General features: G+C 35.9%; 1 long non-coding RNA gene across 1 annotated transcript in view; it reads left to right on the forward strand.

Moving 5' to 3' along the window:
- The window catches only part of LOC128311152 (uncharacterized), a 663,249-nt gene that overhangs the window by 481,195 nt on the left and 158,185 nt on the right, over nucleotides 1–23,869 (forward strand). Inside the window, exon 5 of the long non-coding RNA XR_008289203.1 lies at nucleotides 4,049–4,132. This is a non-coding gene — a long non-coding RNA (uncharacterized LOC128311152). The remainder of the gene's footprint in view (nucleotides 1–4,048; nucleotides 4,133–23,869) is intronic.

The raw sequence follows: 23,869 nt of genomic DNA on the forward strand, positions 1-23,869 counted from the left end.
ACGATTGGCAAAAATCAATTGTCAATAGATGATAGTTTTATTTTGGGGCTCTTCAATTCTATTCCATTAATTTATTTGTTCTTATACCAGTACCACACACTTTTTTCCTATTTATCAACTTATGTGTGTTTTTTTTTTTTAGATTTAGTCTTACTTTATTTTTTTATTGTTTATTTTAATGCTAGTATAGTTAACATACAGTGTCATATTATTTTGGGTATACAGTATAGTGATTTAACAATTCTGTACATTATTCAGTGCTCATCGTGATAAGTGTACTCTTTAATCCCCATCACCTATTTCACTCATTCCCTTACCCACCTGTCTCTGGTAACCATCAGTTTGTTCTCTATAGTTAAAAGTCTGTTTCTTGGTTTCTCTCTCTCTCTTTCTTTTTTTCTTTTGTTCATTTGTTTTGTTTCTTAAATTCCACATATGAGTGAATTCATATGGTATTTATCTTTCTCCGACTTATTTTGCTTAGTGTTAAACTCTCTAGATCCTTCCAGGTTATCCCAAATGTCAAGAATTCATTATTTTTTACAGCTGAGCAATATTACATTGTACATATAGACCATGTCTTCTTTATCCATTCTTCTATCAATGGATGGACAGTTGGGCTTCTTCCATGTCTTGGCTATTGTAAATAATGCTACAATAAACATAGGGGTGCATGCATCCCTTTGAGTTAGTGTTTTTATATTTTTTAAGGAAATATCCAGTGGTGTGATTACTGGACTATAGGGCAGTTTTATTTTGAACATTTTGAGGAAGCTCTATACTGTTTTCCACAGTGGATGCACCAGTTTGCATCCCCACCCACAGTGTAAGAAACTAGCTGTTTCTTGTGTTGTCAATTTTTGCCATTCCAACAGGTGTGAAGTGGCATCTCGTTGTGGTTTTGATTTGCATTTCCCTGATGATGAGTGATATTGAGCATCTTTTCATGTGTCTGATGGCCATCTGTATGTCTTCTTTGGAGAAATATCTGTTCATGTCTTCCGCTCATTTTTTAATTGGGTTATTTGTTGTTTGGACATTGATTCCTGTAGCTTTATAGTAAGTTTTGAAATCAAATAGTGTTGAGTCCTCTAACGCTACTGTTTTTGAAGATACTTTTGGCTATTTTGTGTCCCTTGTACTCCCATATGACTTTTGGTATCAGCAGTCCAATTCTGGGGGAAGTCTTTGGAAACTTTGATGCATTAAATCTATAGCTCATTTTGGGGAACAATACCATCTTAACTGTATTAAATATTCCAATCTCTGAACATGGCAAGTCTTCCCATTTATTTACGTCTTCTTTAATTTCTTTTCTGAAGCATGCACACAGTCTCGCACATATGCATAGGCCTCTAGATTCCTAGGACTATGTCAAAGCTTTTCAAAGCCCCTGTGGGACATGTCATTGCTCAGCTTTTCCTTTTATGCTTTTCCATTAGTCTATGGTTTACCCCAAATGTTATGCATTGCCTCAGGCAGCCATGACATTAAAACATTTGCCTGTAAATGTTTCTGACAAATGCCCCCCAGGAGGGGCTTTCAGCATGAGATGAGCATAGAATCAGGTTAGATAAAGACAATTCTTTTGAGTGGTCTTTCATGGACTATTAGTTCAAATAATGGCAATTCTTTGAGAAAGAGAATTTGAAAGAGCTACAGTTCTGTTCTGTTCCCATCAGTACTGAGAATATTAGCTTTTTTTTTTTGATGGCTACTGTGAGTTGGAGAATGGGAAATGGGACTAGGGTAAGTTAAAACACTACAAAACTCTGTTCTTACTGGCATTCAGCTGTTTTTCTTAAATACTCCCTGGATTGCTGCAAGCCTATGGCTAAGTTCCAGAGTTCTGAAAAAACTAGATTCTGACAATTTTGCCAGTTTCTCATTGCTTTTAGAGGATGATAGAATTTTTGGAGGTCCTTACTGTGCCATTTTTACCAACATCAGTTGCCCTTAACTCACCTTAATTCTCAACATGAATTCTTTTTCTGAACAAAAATTGAAAGTAATAAAAGACTTTGTCTTCTTAATGTTGTAGGAATTTTATAATTCCTTAACTCCTATCACGCTTTTTTCTTACATCGTATTGTGAGCATGTTGTATATGTTATTTTATATAAAGACATTCTCCTAAGATCTCTCCTTACTATCAAAGCAGAAATTTTCTTTACTTATTCTGGTTACATCTCATCCTTCTTGAATATCATATCTTCCTTTTAAAAATTAATTCCAGGGCACCTACATGGCTCAGTTGCTTAAGTGTCCAACTTCCACTTAGGTCATGATCCCCACAGGTCGTGAGTTCAAGGTCCTCATCGTGCTCTCTGCTGTCAGCACAGAGCCCACTTCAGATCTTCCGTCTTCCTCTCTCTCTTCCCCTCCTCCACTCATTCTCTTTGTCCCAAAATAAATGAATAAACTTAAAAAAATTAATCCCCTTTTTATGTTGGGGCACATTCTGCAACATTCTTTTTAAGAATACATAACAACAAATTTTTGAGAACTTACAGTTCTAGTATTTTAGTTCCACCTTGTTTTAATAATCACTAAATATGTCATTATTTTCTCGTTTTCCAGCATTCAATCATTTTTTTGATTTACTTAGTAAATGTCTTTGACTACCATTCTTTCTTCTACCCTCCTCTTTCCCTTTTATTTTCAGTTTTTTCTTTCCTGAGCATATCCTTTATTCTTCATTTTGCCCTCATAATTTGGTATCCTCTTATTTACTATTCTAATAATATTCTAATATATTCTAATAATAATATTCTAATAGTGGCATTGCTCAGTTTAAGTGTGTTGTTACTGTTTTCTTTTTTCGTTTGTTCAGTTTAAGTGTTTAGACATGTTTAATTTTAATAAAAGTTGCTGATTGTTGATCCAAAAGCCTGTAAAAATTACATTTCCACCTAGCCTCATGAGGGATGAGAGGTAACATGGAGCAGAGATGAGCCATACTAATTGAAGACAGTCTAGACCAACCCACACTGAAGCTGTCCTCAGACACAGCTCAGCCTAGACCAGAAGAATCAGCTGACTGGCACACAGACTCTTGAACTGACAATATGCTTAATATATAAGCCACTGTTAAAAAAACAAGACAACAGACCCAAAATGGAGTTATTTATGCAAAGCCCCATATCACCAAATCAAGACTTAATTACAGTTTCAACTCTCCCGGAAATGGTATTTTAAACTAGTCAATCAGAAATTCCTTAATCAGCACTAGTTAGGTATCTGCGTGATAGACCCTTGCTATCTCCTAAAGTAAAGTGACATTGCCATAACCAGTCAGCTTTTTTGGTCTAGTATAACTTCTTTGTTTTTGCTTGTGAAAGTCTTTCATTTTGTATGGTTCCTCTCAGCTCCTTTCTATCTGCTGGATTGGGTTCAATAATTCAATAATTCAATTCAATGATTGAATAAATTGAATAAAGCCAATGAGCTCTTCAAAATTTACTAAGTTAATTTTGCTTAACAGCAGTAGGTTTTGAAGTTATTTATTAGGCAATATCAAAATGATACATATGGACTATAAAAAGTATCTCAAAAGCAAGATTGTAACCTAATATTTCAAATCAGGTAAATTAAGCCACAGTTTGGCTATAAGCATGGCCATAAGCATGGTTACAGTGTAGGATACAGATTTTATAGGCATTTTTGCCCTTGGAGCTGAGCCTGCAAGTGGTGCTATAAAGAGGTGGACACCTAGGGAGCAAGCTAAGACCAGTTCTCCAAAGATCTAACTCCTTATAGGTTTAATGGATACCTCCTTATTGCCAGGCATAATGCTAGTGTCCTAAACAAGGAGAGGAGTAACAGATCTTCAAAACTGGGATCAAAACTGTCAGGTAAACACTCTATCCCAAGCATTTGGTGCACATAGCTACAGGACCTCAAAAGTAATCCAAATGATAAGTTTGAAGTAAGTGTATGCATAGGCACACTTAATAATTTCCATGACAGCCCCTCCTAAAAGATAGATACTCTATGCTTTACCTAAGTACAATTAAACTATGTTCTCTGAAATTTATATTTCAAAGCAGATGGAGTCTTCCTCTTCTGGATCCATGGAGGCTGCTCTAGACTGATGAAGGTTTCCCCATCTGGATTTCTATCTTCATAGACCTGTGAGTACTGTTGGAGTTGAGAGTGGCAGAAGGTGTTTGTTCCTTCTGAACACTTGTATGGACAGGTTGCCACATCCACCTAGGATTCTAGAAGACATCTGTGGTAAGTAACTGTGGACAATACACATAAGTGTGTCTAACTGGACTAGTGCCTGATGGCAGTGTCTGCTTATCATATATTATATATAATATATAAACATAAGGTCAGTTTGGGGTAATTTTTATAATTATGGTTATAATAGTATGCATACTCAAAGGCTAAATTATATATGCAGTTTTAGGTTAAGAAAATTGTCTCCTACTTTGCCCATGCTCTAAAAGAAAATATCCCATCAATAACAATAAATAGCAAAGCTCAACATGCTCACATTGGAGAGCTACCATTACCTTAGATGCTTTCCCTTTTTTTTAGTAGAGGCTTTTTTCCCCTTTCCTGCCAACTGTACTATTATAAAGTATATTTTATGCACTTAATTACATTTCCACCAACGTCATGTCTAATGTGTGAGCATGCCAAAAAGCCATGAGAATATTCCCTGTCTTGTTGTCATGCCAAGTCAAGTATAAATTAATTTTCTGAGGATCTTGCAAATGTCTCATTTAACATTCTTTCAGCCTAAACCTGCCTAATATAAATGTACACAAGTGGTAATTCTCTGTTGGGAGGTGGATTGAGCAAAGATGTCATTTTGGAAGGAACTCTTAACTTTAAGCGATTCCCTTTAAAAGTATGCTACATATTACCTGCTCTGCTTAGCTCTCAAACAAATAGCCAGCAATTTCAAATGACTACTTTCCAAAGCAAATTACTCACACCTTCCTACTCATCAGAAAGTCTCAGCTGAACTAACATTTTAAAAGACTGTTCTCAATTCACAATTCTTATGGAACGAAATTGGATTTTTCTCCACCCCTCATTTTTGCTGTAACACTTTGGCTACCTTTACCACATGTCACTGTAGTATGCTACCAAAAATAAAGTCTTAAGTTGGTGACATGAGATCAATTCTGGTATTCATCACTGTTATTCTCTAATGCTCCATCTATTACAAACCATGGAATGTTAAATAATCAAACTTTTTTTTTTTTTTTTGCCTATCTTATTTTGGCAAGATGTTTTAGTCTTTCAAGAAAAAAAAAATGAAAGCCATGTGTTTTGAATGGGTTCCATTGCAGCATGATTACTGCAATGAAGACATTTTATTGTGCTAATTTTCATTAAATAAAACCTTGTTGAAAGCCAGTAGTTTTCCAAAACCCATATGATTTATGACATGCTAATGTTTGTAGGAATACACTCTTTTTCAATTATATGGAGTAAGTAACGCCTTTCAGAACAACTCAATAATAATATCACCTACGACAACTTTAATTTTAGACCTACAGCATGGGTGTGAGACCTAGGAACCTATCAACAAAATTGTCAGCTTCTGCACAAATTTAATCTTCATCACCTCTATGCTGTGTTTAACATCAGATGGTTGTGCTTGCCAGAGACTCCAATAATATGCTTCCAGAAGGCAGGCACTTCATAAACATTGAAAACTGGGTTTTCTATAACTCAAATATTTTTTTAAACAGCCAGCAGAATGAGGGGTTCTAGGGCCCTAAGGGAAATATGGGTGCACCTGTAGGAAATGGGCTGGATATTCCAGATATTCTCCCTGTACATTCTTTCTTTCTGTTTGATGTACCTATTTCCCACACACTGACTTTTATCCCTTCCTTAAAGACCCTGACTCTAAGTGCAAATACGTGAAATGAAAACAATATATTTTCCCATTAATTTTATGGGGAAAATGATATGTTCTATTCTAACCCCAAAATATGCATAAATTTATCACAGATAAAAATATATCAAATGACAAAAATATCAAGTTTACATAATTAATAAACAACAATTTGGAAGTACATAAGTGGTATGTACATAAAATTTAATGAAATAAATATTTATTTTACTTTTCAAATTATGAAGTGAAGAGTCGAGACTAAATAATAGTAGTTGAAGGTAGGCTCCAGGGAATCATTTTTTGGAAGTTTCATTCTTTGTGTACCATTATTTTCACTAATATATGAACCTTTCTGAGGCTTATTATTTTCTTGCATTCAAATTGAAATTTAAAATAAAATTGAGACACAGAAGAATATCGTTAGTCAAATGAAATGCTAAGCCTTTCATTGAAGTGTTCAAAATAGATGGAAATAGGGGATACATACAATAGCCTGAGGAGGCTTTTGTATGAGATACTTCTCATTGCTTCCTCTTGGTGTGAGGACGCAAAGCAACACTGTTGGTGTTGTCTAAACACAACATGCAATTCTAATTCATTCCATATGATATCCTCTGACTATTGTATTAAGGGAGTGAGTGTGATTTTGCCTGAAACTGTAATGTCAAATACCATTTTTAAAGAGTCATTAGGGTGAAAATTCATTACCTGAGCAATCATTATTGAGCTGGTCTGTATTTGGAGGGATGGGATATCCTTGGCTGTTGCAGTTATACAGTAAAAATAGTTCCTTGGCTTCTTTCTCTTCTGATTGATACTGTGCCCAGATGATGGATGCTTCAGGAAAACTTGTGAAACATGTAGGAAACAACATTCTCCATCTAAATGGAGAAATTGGACATTCCATTAAGCATATCCAATATTCAATAAGATCACTTTGGTCCTAAAATATGCTATTGCTATGAGAGGACCATTAACTAGAATGTATTTGGCACTCAATATGAATGACAGTTCTTGGTCATGTAAAAAATGAAGAAAATTAATTCTAAATTTTGCTTCTGTTTACTGATCAAAGAGCAATCCCAAGAAATAATGAATGAATTAATAACATGCTAACCAAATGAATAGAATAAAGATTCATTTTAAAATTTGGATAGTGAATTGGAGTACATTCTATTAAAGTTAAAATAAAACACCAGGATTTCAGTTTATTATTATTATACTCTTACCATATGATCCAACAATAATGCTCCTTGGTATTTATCAAAGGAGTTGAAAACTCATGTTCACACAAAAATATGTGCATGGATATTTATAGCAGTTTTATTCATAATTGCCAAAATTTGGAAGCATCCATAGATAAGTAAACTATGGTACATCCAGACAATGAAATATTATTCAGCACAAAAAGAATAAACCTGCCAAACTCCAAGTTCATACTCTTCCCTATCTCCTTCATGGTCTCCAGAAATAGTAGATGCTGAGATAGTTATTTAGAGAAGGTAATGCAGTGGTACCTAAAATAAATGTTATATATGAGGAGAGGAAGACTGTACTGAAATAATTCTGATTGATCCTCTGAAATCAGATGACTAGGTTTCTCAAAATTTCATTACATTCTGCTTACTTATAGACTTAAGCCAATGGAAACATCAGTAGCTTTCAGCCTTGCATTTGAAGCCAACTAAAACTTTCTGCGTCTTTTACGTCCTTAGAATTAACTCTCCCAAAGAGAAAAATAATCAACAATTTAAAAACATTGCATTTAATGCATTCCAAGCAATAAAAAGAAAAGGGCATCAAGACAGTCCCAATAATTAAGTACTAACACCCAACCACTACATCATTCTGACTTCATAATTAAAAGGATATGTTTGAACCTGCTTTATGTGAGTCCTTGCTCTTTAAGCCCCTATATGCACTAATGGTTATCAAATGGGTGCCTGTTTATTTTGCAAGGGAAGGCCAACCCTACAGACCGGGTTGTTTAAGTATTTTAAATAAACATTCTCTATAAACTCTAAAATGGTGCATTTACCATGACTTCTATAAAGGACTCATTTACATTTATGTGGAAAAAATAAATAGAACAAAGGATCATTTAAACCTGGTCTTTGCTCAAATTCAATCTCCAGGTTCAAGCCCCTGGTACTCCCTTTCAGATCAGGTACTTTGTGGTCAGAGTATAAATTGAGTTGGGCGTGCTAAACCTGCAGTCAGATTACACAGGATTTCTAGAATGTGCTGGGAATCCCTTTGGATTCTAAGCATCCCCAAGGTGGAGCTGTTTATAGTTCCCATTTCTTACACCATACACCCTATTTGCAAACATTCCTGGTGCTGCAGAAAGATAATCATTTGTAAAAATAAGCAGTATAATTGTATCCTTAAAAACCTAATGGAGAGAAAGTCTTCACACCCATTTGTCAGTGAATGATGTTGATATTGCTAATAGATCCTGAAATCTGCCTGTTTTAGGCACTGAAATATTCCCAGGGACAGAATACCATTGTGTGAAAATACCATGCTTTCTTTCAAATTGGATGCCCTTTGCCTATGTATACAAATTAAGAAGGAGCATGAAATGGTTTTTCTTCTTAGATCCTGCTTATCTATAGTGGTGACAAACTTTTCATTTTCTTTTTTTTTGTTTGTTTTGTTTTGTTTTGCTTTTTAAATTGAACAGCAGTCAGCATTTTCTAATAAGTTGTAGGAGTTACTCTTTGCTTTGACTATATGACATTTTATGACATAGTAAAAAAAAGTCATTTTATGACTTTTTCATGGGCTGCTCAGAAAATATAATCATTATTATATACTTTAAAATACCATATATCATCATAATGTTACAATATCTGGCATAACAAAGAGACTTCAATTGGGTGAGGGTTTGTGAGTTTACAAATATTTGGAAATAAAAGGAATTATCATTAATTCCCTAAGAGTACTCTGCTTGGGGTGAAGCTAACCAACAGTGAACAATTAGTTGAAAAGTGAAAAACTCCATTAATGGATGATTTTGCCTACACAATATTAATAATTAGCTATGCTTTTTTAACTCAGCTGAATAATTGCATCTATGATAGGTGGGCAGTGACATAGAGTAGGATGGTCACATGGGAAGAGTGCTGAGCAGTGATTTGTTCAAACTTTGCCTAAAAAATTAATCTTGAGATAGTTTTAAATGTAAATATAAATTTTATTTGTAAAGATGAAAATTAAAAAAATAATATGGAGTTCACAGATTTTCTTGGTCACCCAGATTTTTCTAATTTGAACATCCTGCTTGCATGAAGTACGACTAATAAGTTAACATTAGTGTAATACTAATAACTAAGTAAAAGACTTCATTAGAGTTTCAGTAGTATTTCCACTAATGCTCTTTTTCTGGTCCAGGATCCCACATTGCATTTAGTTTTTGTGTCCGTTTTAGTTTCTTCTATCTGTGATAATTCCTTAGTCTTTCCTTGTCTTTCATGACCTTGAGGCTTTTGAAAGAGTGCTTAACTAGATATTTTGTAGAGTGACTTTCAATTAATTTTTCTTTGATGTGTTCTCATGATTAGGTTGAACTCATGCATGAGGTTGAGATTTCTCAATACTAATGATATTAGCTCTGGTTACTTGATCATTTTTCTATACATTTACTATTTTTCTCTTTGTAACAAATAAATATCTTGAGAGAATACTTTGAGATTATGCCAATATTACTGTTTCTCAAATATTCTGTTTCTTTATGCCCAATAATTTTAGTAGTCTTTGGTGAATGTTGCCTACAACAGTTATGATCTTGGTACCACCATTTCTTGTTCTACTTGGGCTGTATTAGCTGATGAAGCCTCGTACCTTGATCTGAGTATGGAAACATAAGTTTTTTTTTTTTCTGTCAGAATATGACACGATAAATTGAATATTAAAAATGCTTGCTCAAAACTGTTGAATATCATATTCCTACCTTAGGCTCAACAGGGATAAAAACACTGCCATCTAACTTATAATCACCTGCCACACATGTATTTGATTAGACAGCTGTCAGGTATCTTTAAAATTAAGGTATTTTCCCTTAATCTCTACTCTAGAAATTGGGGTAACTAATGTTTTCAACTAGGTTGAATGTGAACTTTTTTTTGTTGATTTATTATACCCTTTTAACAATAAACATTTAACAGCAGATCTATTCAGGGGACTTTAGGTAACAGAGAAAGTGAAGACAGCTAGGAAATATAGTTTATCAAATTAAATGGAGAGCTTTGTATTGTTCAGTACAGTAACCACTAGCCACATGCAGCTAGTGAAATATGGCTGACCAAACTGGGATATGCTGTAAATGTAAAAGACCAACCAGATTTCAAAAACTTAGTATGAAGAAAGGAATACAAAAGATTTTCGTTAGTAATTTTTATGTCTGTTACATGTTGAAATGATAATATTCTTTATATGTTGGGTTAAATTAAACATATTATTGAATTCCTTTTCTTATTTTTTAATGCATCTTTGAAAATTTTAAATTACATAGTTTACATTATATTTCTGTTTGACAGTGCTTAATTTGAACTTTATATGGAATTCTCTTAGCTCCTTGAAATACAGCAAAGCAAAGTTCAAAGGTCATGGGCACTGTAGCTAAGAGACCTGAGTTCAAAACCAGGCTTTATTACCTAGTAACTATGGAAATTGGAAAGTTACTTAATCTCTTTGAAGTTTCTATTCTCCTCATCAGCAAAATGAGAACAGGATATATACATCGTATGGGTTTTGTGAGGATTAAAGAAAGATAATTTATGTCCATATTGTAGACCAGCAATTGACACACACTACGTATTTAGTAAATGGCAGCTAGAGTTGTTATTACACACTGACTAACTGAAAAGAATTTCAGATCTTTGAACTGACAACCAAGGTACATATAATGTGTACTCTATTTCTTTGTTGTTTATTGTTTAATCCTCTGGGAAAATTACAGTTAATAGCCTACTAAAGAGTCTAGTCACAGGGTAACATAAATCCATATTTGAAATTATTTTAATTTTCTCTTTTAATTATACCTATCATAATATTTTCTACCAAGATCTGTTTATTCAATAAATATTTTCTTGAGCAAATTACAAAATGCCAAGCAGGATGGACCTCCTGGGGATGCAAAACTTAACTTAAAAGAAATTTCCCTGTTTTCCTGGAGCTTACACTTTAGCTGGGGAACACAGATAATAAGTAAATTAATAAATGTCAGGTAATGATATGTGTAAGAAGTGATTAGACTCCATCCACTGGAAAACTAAATTTAAAAATAATTCTAAAAAATGGTTACTTATAGAAAAAGGGATCCAACAGGGTGGCATAAACCATAGAGGGGAAAAAAAAAAGAAAAAAGAAAAGGTGATGATGTGAGGCAGGAAGAAGGTTTCTTTGAAGGAGGAACAGTAAGAAGTCCAGTGTTCCTGAAGCAGAATGGCCAAGGGCAACAAGCGACAGATGAGGTTTGAGAGGCAATTATGGACCAGATGTGAGGATGTATATGACATGATAAAACTTTATTCTTTCACATTTAATAATGTACTTGATTATTCACCCAGCAATTTCTACTAGTAGAATTCAGAGGATTTTAGGCCCATTGTCCTAGTTCATCTTGATATGATATGACTGACTTAACTGAAACAATTTCTCTGAATACTTTGCGAATAGACAAAAGCTAGTCAGGAATAGGTTGTGGGAACTGATTAGATAGTTCTAATAATTAATATCTGGGAGGAAGAGAAAAGTGGTAGGATTTCAGATTGATTTTGAAGATAGAGCAGGCAAGACTTGTTTTCAATTTCACATGGTTTGTAGAAAAAAATGAGGAATCAAGACTGTCTCCTTTTGACACAGGAAACTGGGAGAATAGTGTGGTAACATAGAAAAATTAGAATTTTCTTGGGTGGGTGGGTGAATAGGATTTCTAGGTAGACATCTTATGTTTGAGATTCTCATTAGACATTCAGGTAGAGAAGGTAAATAGAAAGGTGTCCAGATTAGGGGCACCTGGGTGGTTCAGTCAGTTGAGCATCTGAGGTTCAAGAGGGAGAGAGGTATGTGAAATGCCCATAATTTTTGTTCCTTTCCATAACTTAGGCTTAACTTGTATGCGAGTTATATGAATATCGATCCAGCTTTGTGCATCCTTGGTGGCCTTGCTTTAATATGTAGGGCTAAGTCACCAGCCAATCCAGCATGGGAAAGAGGCAGGGCAAAGCAAGGCTTAGGAAGTAGCATCTTTGTAAAATATCCAAGAAAATCACTCATAGTTGATGCAATTAAAGACTGCAACATTTCAGTAATATAATGAAAACCCAAATCATACTTTAAAAATATCTGAACACCCTGTTGATAACTTAATTGAACCTGATGAACCCTCTATCTAGACTTTTTAAAAAATGAATGGAAATTAATTATATGGGAAGTGTAAAAGGAGTCTGACTGTTTTTTGATATTTCACTGCTAACAGATTGTAAGCCTCACCCCACCCTCTTCCCCTTCTGCCATATTCCGAGAAGCTAAAAAGTACCCTGGGTATCCCCTCTTTTGGTGCCAGTGGGAGATTCAGTGTACACAAACCCTTGCTGCACATTAGAAGACTCACCTTGACCCCACCCACTAGCACCATAAAAACTACCAGCCTTTCCTTGCTTTCTCAAGCCGGTTTTGGACCTGCTTGAGAGGCCCATCTGCATCTCCCCAAAATAATCATTATATAAGCAGTAAACATTTTCATGCCTCTTGCTGTGTGTGGTATTAGTCTCAGTAATCTGAACCATGTTTTGGGTAGAGGTCCGTTCTGTTTACATAGGAGGACTGCAATAGAAAGTGCACCTGTCAGAGAGATTTTTATGGCTATTGGAGTTGGGCTCTAACAAAATAAAATAAACTACTCGATGAACTTGCTTAATGGAAACCATAGGATATACTGGGAATCTGCATTGAGAGACATCCCCTTTTTAAGAATTCCTTTCTTAAAAATAGATTAGTGATTATGGGTACACAATGAGGATCATCGGCCAACTTAAAGCTAATCATCTATTTCAAAGCTTCTTATAAATAACGAACATTTTATATTTGCTTTCAGCTCTAATTATTCAGTGGAGATTATAAGATACATCACAGGGTATATATTTATATATTTGAAATGTATTAAATCCTCGCACCTCCCTTGGCCTTTCTTAAAACACCCTTACTGAAAAATACTGAGTGAAGATGCTTGGAAGGTTTGAATCTCCTACAGGGGCACCTGGGTGGCCCAGTTGATTAGGTGTCTGACTTCGGTGCAGGTCATGATCTCACTGTTCATGAGTTTGAGCCCCACATAGGGCTCCATGCTGAAAGCTCAGAGCTGGAGCCTGCTTCAGATTCTGTGTGTCTCTTTCTGTGCCCCTCCTCTGCTCATGCTCTCTCTCTGTCTCGCTCTCGCTCACTTGCTCAAAAATAAACAACCATTTAACATTTTTTTTAATCTCCTACATGCTTTAATGCTATTTCAGGTCTTGATTTTTATACCTACGATACAATTCCCTCCTTAATAAAACTATTGTGTAGTGTTCCACCAATTATAAACTCCAAGTCTAAATGAAACACAGTGAGATCGAGAAAGAAGTCTAATCTCTTCTTTTTATAGATGAGGAGAGGGAGGCCCATATACACTAAGTTACCTGCCCCATTTCTCACAGCCAATTAGTGGTAAAGCTGGGACTGGTCTTCTCCAGGGCTATTTGTCTTCTCTGCAACCATTCCTCTACTTCATCCCCAACATTATCAGACATTCATCTTTCATACCTCTCAGTGAATAGAAGATAGGAGGTGAACTGTCTCATGTCGTCCTCACATATCTCCACGTGTTCACAAACACTGAAATCTTAGTTTATCTTTTGAGGGCAGAGAGATGCCATATATTTTCTTTGACTGAAAATGTAAGTAGCCATTTCCAACATGCATAGCTGGGGTTGTGCAAGCTGATTCTGGACATAAAATAGAGCAAAGGCTACAAAAGCCAAGTCCAGTTGAACCTTTCCTTTCTCTGTCAGATAAATTAATCTGAGGTATTTAACATATGGCCACTAGTGCAGGAGTCCAAACACAAAGACCTCCAAATCTTATAAATACTGTTTGTTGATATGTTATGTTTTTTAAATGGTAACATGCTACAGTATCGGAAGCCTTCTTTTTTCCTTTAATTTTTTTTTTTAAATCTACATCTTCACTGAAAAATCAAAGGACTTTTGATTCACTGCCAGTGACATTAAGTTCTGTTAACAGATAACTTTATTTATTTTGGCCATATAAATAGAGACACTAGAAACAATAATACAATAGCATAGTACGCTAAGTGTGGTGCCAACCTCTTCATCTCTATCATACTATTATTCCATTTAGCCTCCCTAATAAATCTACTCCTTATAGTGAAGAAGCCATTATCCTACCAGTTTTATTATACAATAACTGAGTCTCACAGAAATTATAATTTATGGTAGAATCTGGCTACAGAACCAGGAAGGCTGGATCCAGATCCCAGGATCCAGTATCTGTGGATCCTCTCCCTACTTTAATATCCTGCCAGTCTTGTTTACTAGTTGAAGTCCAAGATCTCCCATCATACCCAATACATAATAGAGGCTCAGTAGATAGATGTTAACATGAAAAGATGAATGCACAGGCATATTTAGTTTTCTGCCTGAACTAAACAAACAGGCCAAACCTCACTTTGCAGGCAGATGTAACTCAGAAGAATGCAAGAATCTAGTGTTCATTAGTGTACCTGAGAAAGACAATACAAGTCCCTTGGATAAGGGAGTTGGTATTAATGTAATTCACCTTGAAACCAGGGGGGAATTGAGCAAAAAATCATTATGGACATAGATTGGCTGTAGAGAAGTTTGTGTAGTTCCAAGACAATAATTAAAAACACCCTCCATTTGATTGCTTTGGTAAGAATTCTGTCAGTTTAACTGCCTCCTGCCATGTCCACACCACAGGATATTAAAAAGCCACTTTACTTGGTTATGCCCACTATCAATGCTGTGATTTTTTTTTATGTTGTTTTAACATGAGAATGCAATTATTCTGCTTCTGTGAAGGGATCAGACTTCTGGGAGTTTAAACAAATTAATAAATGTGTTGATTAGGAAAGAGAATTCACCAGCTTCCTGTGTATATTTTTATTCGGCACAATACACACATAGAGCTGTGTTGTTATTTTTGTCTACTGGCTAATGAGAAAGAGAAGGATGGTTGCCAACTGTTCTCCATCACCTGTGGTGATAGGAAGGAACAAGCTTTAGCTCTAGCATGAAGTCATTAGGTTCATCACAGGGAAGCTTAACTTTTCCATGGGGTTTTAAGCCTTTGGAATGGATTGGTGAGGGAGATGGAAGCTTTTGCCAGGTAGGGAAGGTGTAATTTTTTTTTGCTGAGGTATCACACAAGAGGTACTCCTTTTCCAGTATAACAGTCTTCTGCTCCCCCCCCCCCCCCCGACACACACACTTCTTTATACATTGGTAGTTCTCAGGTGATGCACAGAGATAAAATGGAATCCTTTAAGGAGCTTTTAAAAATCCCAAGAGCTAGGCCATTCCCCAAATTAAATCAGAAACATTAGGGATAGGACCCTGTCACCAGTACTTTTTGAAGCTCCTCTGTGATTCTACACCTAACTGTAAACTAAGGGAAGCTGCTTAAGGAGAAGTTCTCCTAAACCAACTTTGGTGACTGAAGATTGTGTAAAGGACATTTCCATTGAGCCATGAGCCTGCATGTCAGGACTTGCCCATAACCTGACCCTAAATAACCTTGGGGGCTGTGGGAGCTTCTAAGCCTGTAGAAGAAAGTAACAAGAGAAACCACTTCTTTCAAAAGAGTTGATTATGATCAGTATAAAACACAGGAAGAGCAAACTATTTGAAGTCTGTGACCCCATAAGAAATTTGGGTTCATGCTAACGGATTTGTTGGGTCATTACGGTTCCTAAAACAGTGGATTTGGGGTGCAACGGCCATGCAACACCAAGTTCCATCACAACCAACAATCTTGAGCTGACGGTCCCAAGTATTACTTAAAGCAACTGGTCATCTTTTCCCATGAGATGCTGTGGCCTTTGCCTTTATCAGTCCCACAGCTGTTGAAGTCTAGGACATAGACTTGTGAGATGCTGTTCTTCCTCTTATAAAGAAGTTGTGGTTGGGGCGCCTGGGTGGCGCAGTCGGTTAAGCGTCCGACTTCAGCCAGGTCACGATCTCTCGGTCCGTGAGTTCGAGCCCTGCATCAGGCTCTGGGCTGATGGCTCAGAGCCTGGAGCCTGTTTCCGATTCTGTGTCTCCCTCTCTCTCTGCCCCTCCCCCATTCATGCTCTGTCTCTCTCTGTCCCAAAAATAAATAAACGTTGAAAAAAAAATCTTAAAAAAAAAAAAAAAGAAGTTGTGGTTTATATATACAATGGAATACTACTTGGCAATGAGAAAGGATGAAATATGGCCTATTGCAGCAATGTGGATGGAACTGGAGAGTGTTATGCTAAGTGAAATAAGTCATACAGAGAAAGACAGATACCATATGTTTCACTCTTATGTGGATCCTGAGAAACTTAACAGAATACCATGGGGGAGGGGAAGGAAAAAAAAAGGAGGTTAGAGAGGGAGGGAGCCAAAACATAAGAGACTCTTAAAAACTGAGAACAAACTGAGGGTTGATGGGGGGCGGGGGAGGGAGGGGAAGGTGGGTGATGGGTATTGAGGAGGGCACCTGTTGGGATGAGCACTGGGTGTTGTATGGAAATCAATTTGACAATAAATTTCATATTTAAAAAAAAACTATATATGAGTAAAATTTCAATGCTTTCAACTAATTGTGTCTGGTTTAATTTTTTCCATGTTTTCTCCTCCTTCTGCCTTTTCCCCCCTGCCTTTTCAAACTTTTTATTTTGAGATAATTTTGGCCTTTTTATTGTGACAAAAATGTACAAAACAAAATTTTCCATTTTAACCATTTTTTAAGTATACAATTTAATGGCATTGAGTAAATTTACATAGTTTTGCAACAATGACTGCATCCATCTCCAGAACTTTTTTGCCATCCCAAACTAGAGCTCTTTATCCATTAAGTAATAATTCCTTGTTACCTCCTCTTCCCAGTCCCCGGGAATCACTGCTCTACTTTCTTTTTCTATTAATTTCATTCTTCTAGTTACTTCATATGGTGTAATCATATATTTGTCCTTTCATGTCTGGTTTATTTAATTTGCCCTAATGTGTTCAAAGTTCACCCATGTTGTGGCATGTATCAGAATTTCTTTCTTTTTCAAGGCTGCATCATACTGTGTGTGTGTACATAAGATAACTGTAGATTCACATGCAGTTTAAGAAACAGATGAACATAAGGTCTCCCTCTCTGAGGGAGACAAAACAGAGACTTATAAATATGGAGAACAAACTGAGGGTTACTAGAGGGGTTGTGGGAGGGGGGATGGGCTAAATGGGTAAGGGACACTAAGGAATCTACTCCTGAAATCATTGTGGCACTATATGCTAACTAATTTGGATGTAAATTTTAAAAAATAAAAAATAAAATAAAAAAAAGAAATACTACAGAGATCTTGTATAATCTTTACCCAATTTCCCCCAAAGGTAACATTTTGCTATTCTTTAGTACAGTATTATAATCAGGAAATTAATACTGATACAATCTATTGACTTTATTCAGATTTCACCACCTTACTTGTACTCATCTGTGTGTGTGTGTGTGTGTGTGTGTGTATGTGTGTGTGTGAGAGAGAGAGAGAGAGAGAGAGAGAAAGAGAGAGGGAGAAATAGAGAGGGAGAGAGAGAATATCTCTATTCAATTTGATCATATGTGAATAATAGCGTGACCAACACCCGAGTTACAACATAAGGATCCCTCATGCTGCAGTTTAATATCCACAGCCATCTTCCAACCTCTCCTTCTCACTAACTCCTGGCAACCATTCATATGTTCTCCATCTCTGTAATTTTGTTATTTCAAGAATGCTATGTATATGGAATCATATAATATGTAATAATTTGAGATTGGCTTTTTCCAGTTAGCATAAGTCTCTGGTGATCCATCCCAAGTTGTCACATGTATTAAGGGTTTGATCCTTTTTTATTTTTGAGTAGTATTCTATGGTATAAATGTACCCCATCTTGTTTAACTATTCATATGTAAAAGAGCATTGGAGTTTCCAGTTTGTGGCTATTTAGAATAACACTGCTATGAATATTTACATACAGGTTTTTATATAAATATATGTTTTTGTTCCTGAAATAAAAGCACAAGAGTGCATTTGCTGGGTTGTATAGTAAAAGCATGGCTAGTTTTGTTAGAAGATGGCATATATATTCAAGCATAGCAGCGTCATTTTCCGTTCTCACCAGCAATGTATATGTGATCTAGTTTCTCTGCATCCTTGCCAGAATTTGGTTTTGCTACTTTTCCTTATTTTGTCCATTTTGATAGGTGTGTAGCGATAGCACATCATAATCTTAAACTATGTTTTCCTAATAGCTAACGAGCTAATAAGTTCAGCATCTTCTTGTGTGCTTATTTGCCATTGGCATATTATTCTTGATGACATTTATTTTTTATGTCCATTTATTTATTTATTTATTTATTTATTTTGAGAGAGAGTGAGTGAGGGAAGCAGAGATTCCCAAGCAGGCTCTGTGCTGTTAGTGCAGAGTCTGGTGTGGGGCTCAGTCCCATGACCTGACACAGTGAGATCATGACCTGAGCCAAAATCAAAAGTCAGGTGCTTAAACAACTGAGCCACTCAGGTGCCCCATTTTTGGTGAAATTTCTGTTTTTCATGTTGTTTGTCCATTTTCATATTGGATTTTCTGGTTTTGTTTTTACTTTTGAGTTTTGAAAGTTATTTTTTATATTCCAGATACAAGTTTTTGTCAGGTAAAAGGTTAGAAAGGAATATTATGAAAACCTCTATGCCCACCACTTTGATAAGTTATGTAAATGGACTAATTCCAAGAAAGACACAATCTACCAAAACTCACATAAGAAGAAACAGATACTCTGAATAGCCTCATATCTATTAAATGTATTGAATCAATAATAACCTTTTATAACAAAAGGTACCAGAGCCAGTTGAGTTCACTGGTAAATTCTACTGAATATTTAAAGAAGAAAGTATACCAATTCCCTATAATCTCTTTGAGAAAATAGGAGCAGAAGGAGTACTTCCTTAGTTATCTATGAGGTTAGCATTACCCAAACACCAAAACCATGCAAAGACACTATAAATGAGAAAACTACAAACCAATATCTTATGAATATAGATGCAAAGTTTTTCAAAAATATATTGGCCAACTGAATTCAGCAGTGTATAAAAAGAATTATACACTATGATTAAGTGGAATTTATCCCAAGTATGAGAAGCTGAATCAACATTAAAAAATCACATCACTAGGGGTGACAGCGTGTCTCAGTCTGTTAAGAGTGACTTCAGCTCAGGTCATGATCTCACGGTTCATGGGTTCGAGCCCCACATTGGGCTCTGTGCTGGCAGCTCAGAGCCTGGAGCCTGCTTCTGATTCTGTGTCTCTATGTCCCTCCTCCACTCACTCTCTCTCTCTCTCTCTCTCTCTCTCTCAAAAATGAACATTAAAAAATATTTTTAAAAAATCACATCAACAGATCAATCGGATAATGGAAACATTCAATTAGCCTTCTACCATAGAGTTATTTTTTAGGGGTCCACTGGTGTGGGGCAAGTCAAAATATCCCTTCTAGGGTATGTTGTTGCATCTTCTCCCTCTTATAACAACAACAGTAACAAAAAAAGGCACAATGCTTATCAAGTCTCTTTGGATTTTAGAAGAAGCCCATTTCTCATATGGATGTGATACTCAGGCACATTTACTGAGTAATCCAAAAATTTAAAAGTTTAGAGTGGTATGCCAAACAGGAGAAGGCCATGCCACAAGTCCAGGCTGCCACACAAGCTGCTGTCACTTGGGCTATATGATCTAGTAGATCCAATGGTACTTGAGGGCAATGGCCCATAGAGTTGTTTGGAGACTTTGGCTGATTCCTATAAGTTAATTAGAGCACAAGACCTTAAGATTTGGAGCAGGCCCTGCCATTAACTAAAGATGTCTCCTTTTGAGAAATAGCTTTTGGCCTGCTAATGGGCCATGGGCCACCAAGTTAGCATGAAACCTGAATTGTGTTTACAGCAGCACTCCGTCATCAAATAGAAGTGGTATATACAAGATTAGACCCCAACATGCCTGAAGATACAAGTAAGTTACATAAAGAAGTGACCCAAATGCCTGTGGTCTCCACTTCCATTATACTACCTTTTCACTCCCAACCTGCACCTTTGGCCTCATGGGGAGTTCCCTATGAACAGCTTTCAGGGGAAGAGAAAAGTTTCACCTTGTGTACAGATGGTTCGGCATGATACACAGGCACCCCCAGAAAATGGACAGCTGTGCACTACCACCCCTTTCTGAGACCTCCCTGAAGGACAGTGCTGGAAGGAAATCCTCCCCATGGGCAGAACGTCAAGCAGTACACCTGGTTTTTAAATTTTCTTAGACAAAGAAATGGCCAAATGTGTGATTTATATTGATTCATGGACTGTGACCAGTGGTTTGGCAGGATGATCAGGGACTTAATGAACCTGATTGGGCAATTGGTGACAAGAATGTCTGAGGAACAGATATATATTGCCCTCTGAGTGGGCAAAAAATGTGAGTATGTTTGTGTCACGTGTCAGTGCCCACTAAAAAGTGACATTATCAGAGGAATATCTTAATAATTTACCCAGCCACCCTTGTCGATACCCTCCACACTCTTGAGCAATGTATGCATACGCAGGGCTGGGACTATGTATGGGCAACATGGACTTCCTTCCACTCATTAAGGCTGATCTGACTATAGCAGCTGGTGAGTGCCCAATCTTTCAGTAGCAGAGACTAACACTGAGTCTGGAGATTTCTGGCTAATGCAGAGGAAAGCTTTCTTAAGTTTATAAAAGCGTTTATAGAAAACCTTCTACGAACATCATATATAATGGTGAAAAACTGAATGCCTCCTCACTAAGATCAGGAAGAAGGCAAATGTGCCTGTCTCACCACTCCTATATGATATTATAGTAGATGTTCTAGTTAATGCATTAAGACAAGACAAGACAAGAAAAGGTTTACAGATTTTGAAGAAAGGGGTAACACTTTCTTTATAGACAGCATGATTGCCTATAGAAAAATTCCAAAGAATTGACCAAAAAAATTCTGGAAGCTAATAAGCAATTAAAGCACAATTGCTAGAGGTAAATTAAATTATAAAAGTCACTTGCTTTTCTGTGCACCAGAAATTAACAGGTGAATTTTGAAATTAAAAACACAATATTACTTTCATTAGCACCAGAACAGAGGGAGCAGGTACTCAGAAATGAATCTAACAAAATATGTGCTATACGTACATATATATTGTATTGCAGATATTGATAAATTGATTTTAAAATTTATATGAAAAGTAAAAAAAAATCCAGAATAGCCCATACAACTCTGAAAAAGAACAAATTTGAAGGATGGAAGTTTCCTAAATCCAAGACATATTATAAAGTTATATCAATAAAGACAGTGTCGTATTGGTAAAAGAATAGACAGATAAATCAATGGAACAGAATGGAGTCCAGATACAATCACAGAAAAATGGCCAACTTATCTTTGATAAAGAAGTAAAGATAATTCAATAGGAGAGAGGATAGTCTTTTCAAGCACTGTTGCCAGAACAATAGGATGTCCACCTGCAAAAAATAAATAAGTAAGTCTAGACACTGACTTTACACCTTTCACAAACATTGACCAAAAATGGATTACAAATCTCAATGTAAAACACAAAACTATAAAAGCTTCTAGAAGGCAATATAGGAAAAAATCTGGGTGACATTAGGATTGGCAGTGAGTTTTTAGATCTACCAAAACTGTAATCTATGAAAAAAAATTGACTAAATTTGTTAAAATACATTTAAAATTGATAAAATTTAAGAAGTTGAAATCGATAAAATTAAAAACCTCTGCTTTGTGAAAGACACTTAAGAGAATGAAAAGAGAAGCCACAAACTGGGAGTAACATTTGCCAAACATATTTGCTAAGGACTGTATCCAAAATATACAAAGAATACTTAAACATCAACTGTAAGAAAACAAAAAAAAACTTAGTTAATAAATGAGTAAAAAAAATTAAGACATATATGGCAAAGGAAAAGATATTTGGAATATTTATTCCAAATATACATATCCATACATGCATACACAAACACACACAGGGAAGAAATCATCTCTGCGACAAACTTCCCAAGAAGAGTTTATCCCTCTTGTAAAAGGTATTACTATAGTGATAAACATATGCCTTAATTTGGGCCAAGAAATTTTGATTACTTGGTATCTTATACAAAATAATCATACGCCTGTGGATGTCATGATTTTAAGTATTTGTCCCTTATAAACTCCTCCATCCTCACAAATGGCATTTAAGAGACATCTTTGACTTGTCTTCATCACCCATGTTTTCAGTCACTTATATCAGTATCCTAAAGATCTTTCCTGTTTGTTCTCTCTTCTCATCCTTTGGATCCCACCAACTTCCACCTTCCTAGCCCTGACCCCTTTTACCTCATCCGTTCATGTTGTCACCATAATTACTCTGCTTTGGTTTTTAATTCCTCATTTTCAATTTGTATTTCATACTGCTGATGCAGACGGATCTCTAAAACCCAAGTAACAGTTTGATTATCTCATTCCCTTGTTCAGACATTCTTCAGTGTCTACTAGTTCTTCGTGCAAATTCTTTAAACTATCATATTAAGACTGCATGATTGTAGTAGTGTTGTATGATGACAGATGGTAGCTATACTTGCCCTGAGCATAGCATAAGGTATAAACTTGTTGAATCACTATGTTGTACACCTGGAACTAATGTAACATTGTGTGTCAACTATATTTAAAAAGGGTGGGGAGCACCTGGGTGGCTCAGTCTGTCAAGTGTCTGACTCTTGATTTTGGCTCAGGTCATGTTCTCACTGTTCGTGGAATCAAGCCCTACGTTGGGCTCCACGCTTACGGCACAGGGCCTAAATGGGATCCTCTCTTTCCTCTCTCTCTGCCCTACACCTGCTGACATGCGTTCTCTCAATTTCTCTCTCTCTCTCTCAAAATAAGTAAATAAACATAAAAAAGACCCTGAATTATTTTACTGTATAATATTTAGCTTGCTACTAGCCTTCAGATTGCTGGTGCTATAATCACACTAGAATGCACTGAGTTTTGTAAACAAGAGTTATTTTATTTTGTGTCTGATAAACCAACTTCCATCTTACCTAGATTAATACAACTAATGTATTTTTTTTAGCTTTTAGATAATTTCTTCTCTTAAACCTTTCTCTGAAGAAAAAATACATAATGCTTTCTTTCCTTGTCAATAGACACTCAGTAATTATTTTGAAAAGTGGATAGATGGATGAGTGGATGACTGAATGAATTTTAGTTATTCTCTAAGCTTGTGGAAATAGGCCTTCTTTCTACTCTATGCCCATAGAGTAAATTGGGCACTTATTTACTAAATAATTGAGAATGAATAAATGAGTATCTTCCTGAATGTATGAAAGACTGTGGGCTAAATACTGCCTTCCAAGACAATTATTTTGATAGTCCTTGTTTGAGGAATCAAGTAGTGATATTTGATAGTCTCTTCTTTAATAAGAACAACTCAGAGTTATTCTTTCTTTTGAAAGTTTGTATTTGACATCCAAAGTAGACAAAATTCTGCCCAAGTAAGTCTCTGGCCATTTTTCTCTCCTTAATGGAGTATGTCTATCATATTTTTTTTCCTTTCATCATGAAAAAAAAAGTTATGTAGTTAAATAAGTTCTGGGCAAAGCATTAATTACACAATATGTACTGTTTAGACATTTAAATCTTGTAATTTTATATGTCCTAGAGCTGAG

This window comes from Acinonyx jubatus, chromosome A3, assembly GCF_027475565.1.
Source record: "Acinonyx jubatus isolate Ajub_Pintada_27869175 chromosome A3, VMU_Ajub_asm_v1.0, whole genome shotgun sequence".
Lineage (NCBI taxonomy): Eukaryota > Metazoa > Chordata > Mammalia > Carnivora > Felidae > Acinonyx > Acinonyx jubatus.